At 45.3% G+C, this 13,969-nt stretch overlaps 1 long non-coding RNA gene across 3 annotated transcripts in view; it reads left to right on the top strand.

The window, feature by feature from the left end:
- LOC138798570 (uncharacterized) overlaps window positions 1-13,969 on the top strand; it is a 109,997-nt gene that overhangs the window by 46,315 nt on the left and 49,713 nt on the right. For all 3 annotated transcript variants that reach the window (XR_011364103.1, XR_011364105.1, XR_011364104.1), the window contains exon 3: window positions 10,562-10,670. This is a non-coding gene — a long non-coding RNA (uncharacterized lncRNA). The remainder of the gene's footprint in view (window positions 1-10,561; window positions 10,671-13,969) is intronic.

Raw genomic sequence — 13,969 nt, 5'->3', positions numbered from 1 at the left:
ATCCTGTATAATGGAAATATTATAAGAGGCCCAGTTGGAATTAAAGGAAAACTGCTTTAATTGAAGCTGCTGATGGCTCCTGGTAGCCCCTTACCTCCTCTTCCCAGCGTCCCTCCTCCGATGCTTGTAAATCACAATGTTTTTTTTAACTTTAATCCTAAAAAATCTGTAAATTAGTCTTAAGTGCGCATGAGTGTAGGAGGCAACATGCAGGGGCAAATGGTGCAGTGGGGGCCTAGGAACGCCCACAGTGCCCCTAACATTAGCAATGTGATGTACAAGCATCAGTGGAGCGACGCTGGGAAGAGGCAGTAAGGGGCTTTAACTAGTATATGGGAGGGATAACCTACTATAGGGGGCACTATTGGGGGATATACTATTTGGGACACTATTATAGTAGCGCTCTGGAATTAAGGTTGATTTAATACTGCATGGGCAACAGAAGGGGGCGTTATAACCATTTGGGGCACTATGGATGGGCAGCTTGTATAGAGGTGGGCAGGTGGTGTTATGAACAGAGCCTAAGATGTGTGTCTGACAGATTCTGTGGAGATGAGTGGTGACCAGAAGACGTCATCATGACAGCCGGGGCCAAGTGGGGAAAACAACGAAAGAGGAAGACGCCAATCAGAGAAGAGGTCACATGTGAGTCACTGAGTGTACTGTAACTGTGCTGTAATATGCTGACTGTATGTAGGTATACATGGTCTGCATATAGTGTACTGTATACAGTATGATGGTGTTAGTCATTAGGTGGTGGTAATATGTGGTCATGGTATTGCAGTGTTATTTGTTCCCCCCATCCGTTATAGTGCATCACATCCTAAGGTAGGGAGTTGGTGCACTATAAATAATAGGGTTTAGAGATGTTAAGCTGAGTAGTTATTGTGTTTGGGGGATGTTAACACGGGGGTCTGAATTTTCATGAGTATTAATTTTGTAGGGGTCTGGGGTCATTCCTTAGTGATCTGGGATAGGAGAATGACTGGGATCAGAGAAGATGTCACCTGTGAGTCCCCGGCCATCACTATCCGCTCTCCTGACCTCTGTTATAGGGAATATCTGTGCTGCCCATGAGATAACAATTCTGGAGAGTCCTACATTAGAGCTTTGTGTTGTTCTCTCAGGCCGGGTCTACATGGAGAGTGACACAGGAATATAACACTCTATGTATCCCAGGCCTGACTGAAATCCTCTGCTTAATAAGATGTGTCCCCACAGTCTGATACTGTCAGTGATGATTGGATGGGTCAGTGTATTGGGGACCAGGGAACCATTTCCAGGAAGAATAACAGGGGACCTGCACAATACAAAGGTAGGGAGGAAAGATGCCCCTGAATTATTTCAGTAATGTAACTTTAGGCCATGTTCACACATGGTATAACACTGGCCATTCTGTGATCTGGGCGGGTCACAGAACAGCAGGTGTTACTGATGATCTTCATTTCTGGTGAATTCAGATGCAGGGCACCCGTGTGCGCCCGAATCTCAATTCACTGCTGCACACAATGGAGCGTGCAGCCAGAGCCGCACGCTCCATTGTGTCTGTGTGGCCGCTATTCAATGTGTGTATACGCTCTGGCCGGCATTCCATTATTTCCAATATAACGTATGTTTTTGCATAAATCACGGCTGTGATTTATGCTAAACATACATTGTGTGAACATGGCCATAAGATGAAGCTCTCCTGGGGCTTTGCTTTTCCTGAAGAATATTTTACAGGGCAGAATACTTTTAACTTTATTAGTATGAATCATGTGACAGATGACAGGAGAGCAAACAGATCATCTATAATTGTTCAGTATTTCGTGTCTGATCACAGCTGTATACAGGGGCGGAACTACCGCAGTAGCAGCCGTAGCCGCTGCTACGGGGCCCGGCACATCAGGGGGCCCGGCCAGGCAGTCATGTTCCCAGTTAGCTGTTCAGGACCTTCGTCCTGACATCAGCTAACCCGGCAGAATAGTGTGTTCTGAATTCGGGCCCACCTGTTCCGAACTTCCTGTCTCCTGGCTCCTATGATACCGCTGGGTGAGCAGAGCGGGGACTTTCTCTGGCGCTGGTGCTGTCTCTTCACTCACCCCCACAGTAGATGTACGTAGGTAGGTGCCCCCCTGAAGTGCAACTACATACCCCTACCTGGGCCCTAGTGCTGGGCTATGCCCCCTGCCCCGAATCCCTGCTGCTACCATTTGCAGGTAATAGCTGACACACAGTGATCCCCACTTACTGTGTGTGTCAGTAGCCGGGCAGCAGTGAGGAATCTCCTTCTCCGGACCCGGCCTCCTCACAGGCATCGGACAGCTCGGGGGATGGGAGACCAGCAGGGACGTGAGTATCCCGGCTACGGAGCTCTGTGCAGCCTCATTAGCATAATCTCCTGCCTAAGATCAGTGGCTACAGCGTTGTGTCGGGACAGACAGGAGGGGAAGGAAACACACACAGGTCCTGGCTGTATATATCATCCCCCTGTCCTGGCTGTATATATCATCCCCCTGTCCTGGCTGTATATACCCTCCCCCCTGTCCTGGCTGTATATACCCCCCCCTCCTGTCCTGGCTGTATATATCATCCCCCCTGTCCTGGCTGTATATACCCCCCCCTGTCCTGGCTGTATATATCATCCCCCTGTCCTGGCTGTATATATCATCCCCCTGTCCTGGCTGTATATATCATCCTCCTGTCCTAGCTGTATATATCATCCCCCTGTCCTGGCTGTATATATCATCCCCCTGTCCTGGCTGTATATATCATCCCCCTGTCCTGGCTGTATATACCCTCCCCCCTGTCCTGGCTGTATATACCCCCCCTCCTGTCCTGGCTGTATATATCATCCCCTCTGTCCTGGCTGTATATACCCCCCCCCTGTCCTGGCTGTATATATCATCCCCCTGTCCTGGCTGTATATACCCTCCCCCCTGTCCTGGCTGTATATACCCCCCCTGTCCTGGCTGTATATATCATCCCCCTGTCCTGGCTGTATATACCCCCCCCCTCCTGTCCTTGCTGTATATATCACCCCCCCCCCCCCCCCCTGTCCTGGCTGCATATATCATCCCCCTGTTCTGGCTGTATATACCACCCCCTGTCCTGGCTGCATATAACCCCCCCCCCCTGTCCTTGCTGTATATATCATCCCCCTGTCCTGGCTGTATATACCACCTCCTGTTCTGGCTGTATATACCACCCCTGTCCTGGCTGTATATATCATCCCCCTGTCCTGGCTGTATATATCATCCCCCTGTCCTGGCTGTATATACCCCCCCCCCCCCCCTCCTGTCCTTGCTGTATATATCACCCTCCCCCCCCCCCCCCCCCCCCTGTCCTGGCTGCATATATCATCCCCCTGTTCTGGCTGTATATACCACCTCCTGTTCTGGCTGTATATACCACCCCCTATACTGGCTGCATATAACCCCCCCCCCCTGTCCTTGCTGTATATATCATCCCCCTGTCCTGGCTGTATATACCACCTCCTGTCCTGGCTGTATATACCACCCCTTGTCCTGGCTGCATATAACCCCCCCCCCGGCTGTATATACCCCCCCCCCCTGTCCTGGCTGTATATAACGCACACACTGCTGTCCTGGCTGTATGTAAGTATATAAGTAGTACTATTAATATTATTGGCGTGACTGGAGGGGGGGCCCATTCAAAAGTTTGCTATGGGGCCCAGCAATTTCTAGTTACGCCACTGGCTGTATACTCTTATATAGTCTGCAGGGTGATAATACTTTTCAGCACTTGCTTACACCTGGTAGCTGATCATATCTGAATTTTTTTCTGCGTGGCACAGTTGGCGCAATGGGTGCAGGGAGACTTGTATGTGGGCTGGTGGGGTGTGTTTGCCAGGGCTGCTATTCAGTCCCAGTCCGGCCCTGATATGACTGGTGTGGATGACACTATGGAAGCTCTGCACAGACAGACTTTCACCACAAAACAGCCACCTCTGTATGTAGGGCTTAGCCTGGATATTGGTAACCAAAGATTGTATATTCCCAAATGGATGACTAGGCGAGTGAGGACCTACTTTTAACCAGATGATCTTGACCATGGGAAAAAGGTAAGTGGAATCAAGTATGTTACTTGGGTAAGGAGCATGAGTTCTATTAACCATACTTACATATGAACTAATACCCAAACAGTGGCTCTGTACATATTCGGTACATGCCATAGATGCAAAGTGGTGAACAGGAGAACACACACCACATTGTCACAGTCAGGGCCGCCGATAGGGCAGTACAAGTGGTACTGCCGTATGGGGCCCGGACCCTAAGAGACATGGGGGGGGCCCGCCGGCCGCCGCCCCCCGTCCGCTACGCTAGAGGGGCCCGCACGGCCCCCCCTTGCCACCTGTTTTTGAGTATCCCGAGAAGCTGCGGCCGCGCAGCTTCTCGGGATGCACTGATCGCTTTGATGTTCCACCCGCACATTGAGCGGACGGAACATTAAAGCGATCAGAATACAGGAGAAAGAACTGTCAGCGTCCTCCTCCTGTATTCTCTCCCATAGGCTGCCGGCACTTCATACCAGCAGCCTATGGGAGGCCGGGCCGTGACCTCTCCGGCAGGCGTGATCATGTGACGTCATCATGCCTGCCGGAAGACCCGTCCCTGCGGCTCGCAAGATGGAGCCCGAAGAGGAGGAGGAGAGCTGCTGCCTGCACAGCGCGGATTTGGTGAGTAGGATGTTTGTTTTTTTAGGGGCACCTCTGGGGGCATTATTAGCTCATGGGGGGAACCTCTGGGGGCATTATTAGTATATGGGGGCACCTCTGGGGGCATTATTAGTATATGGGGGCACCTCTGGGGGCATTATTAGTGTATGGGGGCATTATTAGCTCATGGGGGGCACCTCTGGGGGCATTATTAGTGTATGGGGGGCACATACGGGGGCATTATTAGTATATGGGGGCACCTCTGGGGGCATTATTAGTATATGGGGGCACCTCTGGGGGCATTATTAGTGTATGGGGGCACCTCTGGGGGCATTATTAGCTAATGGGGGTTACCTCTGGGGGTATTATTAGTATATGGGGGCACCTCTGGGGGCATTATTAGTGTATGGGGGCACCTCTGGGGGCATTATTAGTATATGGGGGCATTATTAGTTCATGGGGGCACCTCTGGGGGCATTATTAGTTAATGGAGGCACCTCCGGGGGCATTATTAGTATATGGGGGCACCTCTGGGGGCATTATTAGTATATGGGGGGAACATCCGGGGTCATTATTAGTATATGGGGGCACCTATGGGGGCATTATTAGTTCATGGGGGCACCTCTGGGGGCATTATTAGTATATGGGGGCACCTCTGGGGGCATTCTTAGTTCATGGGGGCATCTCTGGGGGCATTATTAGTTCATGGGGGGCACCTCTGGGGGCATTATTAGTTCATGGGGGCACCTCTGGGGGCATTATTAGCTCATGGGGGCACCTCTGGGGGCATTATTAGTATATGGGGGCACCTCTGGGGGCATTATTAGTATATGGGGGCACCTCTGGGGGCATTATTAGTTCATGGGGGCACCTCTGGGGGCATTATTAGTTCATGGGGGCACCTCTGGGGGCATTATTAGTATACGGGGGCACCTCTAGGGGCATTATTAGTTCATGGGGGCACCTCTGGGGGCATTATTAACTCATGGGGGCACCTCTGGGGGCATTATTAGTGTATGGGGGTACCTCTAGGGGCATTATTAGTTCATGGGGGCACCTCTGGGGGCATTATTAGCTCATGGGGGTACCTCTGGGGGCATTATTAGTTAATGGGGGCCACCTCTAGGGGCATTATTAGCTCATAGGGGCACCTCTGGGGGAATCCTACAAACAGGGGGCACAGCAGGGGATCCTACATACAGGGGGCATCCCACATTCCTACTCGCTTTACTGCACATAACACCAAACAGCGCAGTTACTATGGGAGCCTACAGGGGGGAGAAAGGAAAGGAAGCTGCTAGAAATGTGCGGAGCCTAAATTGTCTGTCTCGCAGGTTCTGAAAAGATAAAACATATCTGGAAGGAATCATTATGGCGGACTGGGCCGGATGGAGAGGAAAAGGGAAAGTGACGCCTCAGATCAAAGAAGACGTCACCTGTGAGTCCCTGTATGACACTTTTCTTTTTTTGTAGAACATTATTTAGTAGGGGCGCCCCGAGGTGACAGCTACTACATTATCTGTACTCAGAGATATCACTGTGTTATCTGTGGTGTTACATAGGACTGCAGGTGACATCTGCTACATTACCTGTACTCAGAGATATCACTGTGTTATCTGTTGTGTTACATAGGACTGCAGGTGACAGCTACTACATTATCTGTACTCAGAGATATCACTGTGTTATTTGTGGTGTTACATAGGACTGCAGGTGACATCTACATTATCTGTACTCAGAGATATCACTGTGTTATCTGTGCTGTTACATAGGACTGCAGGTGACATCTACTACATGATCTATACTCAGAGATATCACTGTGTTATCTGTGCTGTTACATTGGACTGCAGGTGAAATCTACTACATTATCTGTACTCAGAGATACCACTGTGTTATGTGGTGTTACATAGGACTGCAGGTGATATCAGGTGATTTCTCCAAGTTGCAGAAGTTCAAATTTCATCGTGCCCTGGTGTGCTGGTGTCTGTATACATGTGTGCTGGTGTCTGTATGTGTGTATACAAGTGTGCTGGTGTCTGTATACATGTGTGCTGGTGTCTGTATGTGTGTATACATGTGTGCTGGTGTCTGTATGTCTGTATACATGTGTGCTGGTGTCTGTATGTCTGTATACATGTGTGCTGGTGTCTGTATGTCTGTATACATGTGTGCTGGTGTCTGTATACATGTGTGCTGGTGTCTTTATACATGTGTGCTGGTGTCTGTGTGTGAGTTCAATTCTAGAGAACTGGCTCATATACCCCATTTTCCCCAGTGGCTTAAAATGTAACCTCTGTTATACAGTTATAAAATTGTAGAACCTAAATGTGAACAAGGTGCAATTCAAATAGACACTTACTTGTATAGCTGTCTCTTGTGCTCTGTATGCAGTGCATTATATTCACCCTTGCAAGGTACAATTTATAGCGTGTCTACAAGCCCAGCGGGGTTCATTATGATGGAGACTAAAACTTATACAAGAGTGGGGTAGGGGTTCCCCTGTATTCAGAATGCTGTTGAGTGCTAGGCAATGCCCCGTCTGGGATTATTGAATTTCGAGGGTCTATGCAGAGCAGGATAAAGACACCTCTGCTGCACAAACAGGATCTCCTAGAAAGCGTTCTCACCGCCATGTATTCGCTATCACTGTCTTGGGTGAGCTAAACTAGTCTGCCTGGGGGGCTGTGTGATTTGTATATGCTCACTAACATGGAACAGCCTCATTATATTAGCCTTATCAACATATTCTATGTTAGTGAGCATACCGGGGGGGGGGGGATATTGGTGAACATATACAAATCAAACAGCCCCCCAGACCCTCGAAATGAATACTGGGGAACCCCTACCCTACTCTTGTATAAGTTTTAGTCTCCATCATAATGAGCCCCGCTGGGCTTGTAGACACGCTATAAATTGTACGTTGCAAGGGTGAATATAATGCACTGCATACAGAGCACAAGAGGCAGCTATACAAGTAAGTTTCTGTATGGTGACATTTAAATTGCACCTTGTTCACATTTAGTTTCTACAATTCTATAACTGTATAACAGAGGTTACATTTTAAGCCACTGGGGAAAATGGGGTATAAAGCCAGTTCTCTAGAATTGATCTGAACCAAATTATACCTCCCAGCAAGGCGTGGGTCGAACACACATTTATTTTTTTTATTAATGTGGGGGGCCCAGACACTTTGGTTGTATGGGGCCCCGAAATTCCTGATGGCGGCCCTGGTCACAGTAGCTGGCAATATCAATTCAGTATAGCAGTGTAAGGTACATAGGTCCGGTATTGGCATCTCGCACATGGGAGCTGTATGCAGGAGATCACCTGTTTTTTTTTTTTACAGATTTCAGAACAAAGTGAATAGACATATTTAGGGGCAAGCTTCATAATGTACTGTATGTGTCACAGCTGTTTTCATATGACTTATTTCTCATGATGAACATACATTTATGACTTATTTCTCATGATGAACATGCATTTATGACTTATTTCTCATGATGAACATGCATTTATTTAGGGGACTCACCAAGAGTAATTCTGTTTTTTATTGTAATGTTAATATATTTTTTTTCCTGTTTAAAATGTTGTTAACCACCGAAACCATCTCTGGAAACCCCCGATTCTCACCATTTATTATCAAAATTGTAAAACCTGTGCAGAAAACTAACTTAAAGGGAACCTGTTACCCCCTGTGCTGGGGCAGAGCCCTGCCAACCCCCAGCTAGAGACCCTTATACTTACCCCAGAGAACGAAGTCCCGCTCCTGGAGCCGCTCCCGCTGCCGAGATATCACCGTCGGAAGCCCGAGCACGCGCATCAGAGATGAGTCCGACGCCCATACAGAATGAATGGAACGGTCATTCTCTATGAGCGTTGGACTCATCTCTGCGTGCCGGGCTTCTAATGGTGATATCTCGGCAGCGGGAGCGGCTCCAGGAGCGGGACTCTGTTCTCCAGGGTAAGTATAAGGGTCTCTAGCTGGGGGTCAGCCAGGCTCTGCCCTGGAAATGGGGGTGACAGGTTCCCTTTAAACATGCGGCATTGTAAGGGTATGTTCCCATGTTGTAAAAACATTTTTCCTTTTTTTTGGTTTTTTATTTAACCTCTTATTGTGTACCTTGCTGCTCACAAGTCGCTCAAGTTAACTATAATTATCATGTCACATCCACAGTTAACCCTTGTTACACTTCCCTTCAGCTGTACTATGTAGTGCATAGGATACAAAAGGACATCTAGTAGTGGTAGTGCAGAATGTACAGTATAATGGGTGCTCAGTGTCCAAGAGATCAGTGAACAAACTAGGGATCGATTGTCAACTACAGAGAGAAGTCCACATCGTAATATTAGAACCAGTACCAGCTGTACATTTTGTTTAGATGTAATGATGCCGACAATTCTAGATTGTAATAAAAAAATCTCAACAAGTCATCAAATACAATACCAAAATTTAATACACAAATAGTCTGACAATATCTATTATTGTATACAGTGCTACAATTTGTGTTATTGGCGAACACAGTAGGAGTACTAGCATTAATCCACAAGTAATATCCCTGTGTGACACAGAAAAAAAGCATCTGACATGGAGTATAGTATACAGTATCAGTATTAGATGGTCTACTCCAGACATGTTAAACTCTGGCCCACCGGCCAAATCTGTCCCGTGGTGTCATTATTTATGGCCCACGGAGGAATTCAATTGATTTCCTAGAACTAGTTCCCTGACATCTCAACATATTATAATATGGGAAGTCCGGGCGGCCGATTTGACTCCCCGTATTATAATGTTCTTTGCAATAACAACAGTGATTAATAGGAAATTTACATTGTACTGCAGTGTATGGGATCCCGGCGGGAGTGTATACACATAGTACACACTACGACAGGGATTGCATCCCAATTCAGCACAAATGATGATCATCCGGCTGGTACTGCAGTTCCGGCCAGGTTGATCTTCACTAACACCGGCCGTTCTGTGACCCAGCTGGGACACAGAACGGCCAATGTTTCATGTAGTGGAAAAACGGCCTAACTTAGCAACTTAGTTGAAGAATCTCATAATCACGGTTTAGAACAGAGATATACCGACTTCTGCCTGAGGAGCACACAGAGTGGCAGGTATGGTAGTACGAGTCCTTGGCTTGAGCTATTGGGTAAAGCTAATCTCTCAAGGTTTCCCAAGAAGGTCAAACAGGAATCAATGGAATCAATCAGGAATCAACGTCAGCTTGCTTGCACTTTGCTCCACTATAGACAAATCCCTAGTGTTTGGACTCTCCTGGCTTGACCTCCCACCAGGAACTAGGAAGGCTTAAATAGAGGTGACCAGGACCAACCTCCTATTGGTGGGGAAAGTGCTGGAAGGAATAGGTGTCAGTGTCTGATAGTGTCTGTAGTGTGAGTCACCCAAGCTACTGATGGCACACCTGTACTGGGACACTACAAACATATCAAAACCGACCCAATAATGTTATACTTTCTGTTCTAGATGAGTTACGGTAATAGGTATGGACTCCTATGGAAAAACAAATTCTATATAGCATCTTGAATGAGCTATACAGTAAACTAATATAACTGGAAATACCATTGAATGTCCATATGCTTAAGAACAGTTATGTCTTATTGTTCCCATAGGACTGATTAGTCATGCCTGTATACTATCATGACGAGCTATGCATCATGGAGCAACGTTAATAAAAAAATGAAAAAAGTATATATGTATGTACTTTTTTACTGCCATGATATTGCCAACATGTGTGTATAACAAATATCCATTACATACAGCAGTCTGGAAAAACAAAGGTCTCTGTCAATTTCTCAAGAAATCAACTAAGACAGACTGTCTACTTACAGAGCATGGCCAGGAGCCAGAAAAGCTGATCCTTTTGCTCTCTATTATTACAGGAAGTTGGAAGTACGTTTTGGAAAACATCTCATTCAGGATATTACAATATTTTCTATGAACAAGAAGCAAAGGCAGACAATGCAAGAGAAAATATGACATGACTATGAGGTACTGTAGAATTTGTAATTTTGTGGTGTGATGTGAAACCTGCAGCCCTCCAGCTGTTGCTAAATTATAATTCCAATCAACCGAAGAACAAACTGAAGAACTAAGACCTAGACTAAAGACTGAAGAGTTACAAGCAATATTAGATACACGCTCACAGAGCCTATTCTGTACCCTGCAAAGAATTGTGAAGGCAAAGAAAGGCTAATTAATAGAAACTCATCGCTAACAATCCAGGGCTGATAGCTGATCCTGAGCAATGGATCAGCAGTGAGACAGGTACATCGCAACTGCACCAAATGACCTAAAAGAAGAAGACAAATTAGCAGGATAGATAATGCTGATCTTTTAAAAGGCTAGATCTTTCTTCACAAAATTTTTTTTCCTATGGTCCTGATATATCCAAAATAAGAAATTAAGCAATTTCTTTAATCTACTTTAAAAGCTCTAAAACCTACACTGAGCCCCCTGTTCCAGCAAGACATAAAGCACTCTTTATGGTTCTTTATAGCATGTCACTTTGAGAGATCAGACTACAAACCGCTTACTTGTTCTTAGAGATGTCGTTTCAAAAAGAAAAAAAAAATACATAGAGACTTGTATAGAGTTGCTTTGTTTTTCACTTTGGAGCACTAGATGGGAAGTGTAACTATATAGTGATAACTTGTCATGCTTCAACTGATCTTTTGGCATATTTTAATGAATACTGTGTTAGGAGCAGTTTCTTTCTCTATTTCCTTTTTTCTATACATGTTGTCATATCCTTTCGATAGTGGGTTGGTTGGTTACCCACAGACCAGACACATGAGCAGAATATTCTAAATATTGTGTTCTCTGATTAAGAATTGAATGCTGGTTCCAAACCTATAGGCCTATTGTGTTTTTCCTAAGGTGGAAAGATGTAACCTTGCACCACGCACAATCTTATAGAGTTTCATTCACATAAAGCAGCAATGAGCTAAGCTTTTCTAGGGCAGTCCATAGTCTAGTCATGCCCTTTTTTTAATGGGGAAAAACATATTAGAGAAAACTGAATGTAAAACATCACAAATGACGAACTGGCTGTACCACTGAGTCTGAAAATGGGGCATGGCCTTGGTGTAAAAGGGTTTGTGGCCTAATGTAACATTGTGCATCAAAACTAATAATTGGTCTAAACTGTGTAAAATAGAAATAGGTGTAAACTGCCCAGAACAGCCAGTCACAGCCCAGTTATCACTTTTTTGTAAAATGAAAGCTAAGCTGCAATAGGTCGCTGTGGGCATTTAGCACCAGTTTCTATTTCACTCAGTTGGATCTGGGCCTTAGGGTATACATTGATACATCTTTTGTCTTCTCTAAGTTTTTACATACTGCAGAATGTTTTCGTACATCTGATCCATTGTCTCTATGACTGCTAGCGCTGAAAAGACCATCATACTAAATTTTATAATCTGGTTTCCACAATAAAAGACTGTCTATAAATCTCATACACATTTTCTTAATACATTGGATTCAATCAGTACAATATAAAAATTAAATGAATACCACATTTGCTGTATAAACACTTGCACAACAAAATTGTAGAAAATGACATAGATAGCACATTTAGAGTCGTTCACTGTTTTGTAGAAATGAACATCAAAGAGTCCCTCTCATTAGAAAAACTTTTGACATGTCACAGAAACATGAGACACAAAATGCAAAAAATGGGCAGCACTCCAACACCTCAGTTCACATTATGCAGTTTGCACACCACCGTGGCTAAAAAACAGACAAAAACAATAAAGTGCGATCTTCACGACAAAATAAAAACCTGTTATAAGGATAAAAAAAAAATAGGTTCTTAGCAAACTATTTGATCAAACCGAATGTACCATCTCACCATACCACAGTGCCCTTAGAGAGATGGCCCTACTCTAGCAATGATAATAGATAAAAACCTGTTCTAAAGATTAAAAAAAAAATAAAAATAAGCCCAAGAGAGGCCAATGCTAGAGTAGGACCATATTTCTGGGGTTCACCTTGGTGTGGGGAGATGGCACATTCTATTTGTTCAAATAGTTTGCTAAGACCCTCATTAGTTAAATCTTTACAACAGGTTTTTATTGTGTAAATACTGGAGGGAGTATATTGCGTTGCATTTTCCTGTTTTTGTCTGTATTTTAGCCACAATGGCTTGCAAACTGCATAGTGTGAACTGAGGTGTAGAGTGCTGGCCATTTTTTGCATTTTGTGTTTTGGGGGTGTGGCTACTTACTGTTGACTTAGACTCTACCCATCACCCTCTCCTTGCTGTGTTTTGTGTGGACAGCTTCATCGAGGCAGCCATCCAGGTCACATAACACAGAGCTGGGAGAGAATGCACTGTGCACGGACTTCTCTCAGCTGGTTCTCTTGATCGATCAGGGTCTCTGTGACATGTCAAAAGTTGTTTCTAATAACAGGAAAGTTTTTGCACATATTTTAATCAAACTATAAAAAAAATGTTCTATCCGAGAGTGTGAAATGTCAATGAGATCAATGTTTCCATACACCTACCACAAAAAAGTGCCGGACTCAATACAGAACATGCTCTAATGTACCCACCTCCGGTTGCTTGTTTCCCCTCTGGGTAGATTTTTCACAATATAGATAAATATAAACTTGTTAAATAAAAATTGTTTCCTGACATGGTTAATAGGTTAAAAATGGTATATTATGTATGGCATTTATGTATGACGTTCGTTATATCCTTTCCATTGTGGTCTGTGGTCACCTGTGTTTAGCGAATGGGCAGAATATTCTGTTTCTACAATGCTCTTGCAGATTTGTGTGTTTTCTTTTACGTTGTATTTTCTAGTCTGCATAGACAGTGTGCACATGCAAGTTATAGCTCTATCTGTGTCTCGTACCTCACACCCTGAATGATTATCAGAATGATTTCCATACACCTCTGACCTGATATCCCGTTACTGTCCCTCACAATCTCCAATCCCCCAATGACCTCCTTTTGTCCCCCCCCCCCCTTGTTTGTACCTCACACAATTATCTGACTTATCCAGCTCTTATCCACCATAAAGTTCATTTAAGGGCCCAGCACAAAGAGAGAGGATTCTATTTAGTGTGTGATCCTATCTGTTCTGCAGTGGTGTAGTTACCATGAAGGCAGATCCCGCAACTGCTACGGGGACCCTGCTACAGGGACCCCTCCCTACAAAACATGTGGCTTGCCTCCATGGTACTTACGGGAGGCCCTTTCGGCACTTCACCAACAGCAGCTTCTCCCCCGGACAGTAACAGGGCAGCTGCTGGGACCATCTTCTGACTGCACCACCAACCTG

Source organism: Dendropsophus ebraccatus, chromosome 8 (assembly GCF_027789765.1).
Source record: "Dendropsophus ebraccatus isolate aDenEbr1 chromosome 8, aDenEbr1.pat, whole genome shotgun sequence".
NCBI classification, from domain to species: domain Eukaryota; kingdom Metazoa; phylum Chordata; class Amphibia; order Anura; family Hylidae; genus Dendropsophus; species Dendropsophus ebraccatus.
Note: the sequence above shows the minus strand (reverse complement) of the source record. Positions and strands in the feature narration are given on the sequence as shown.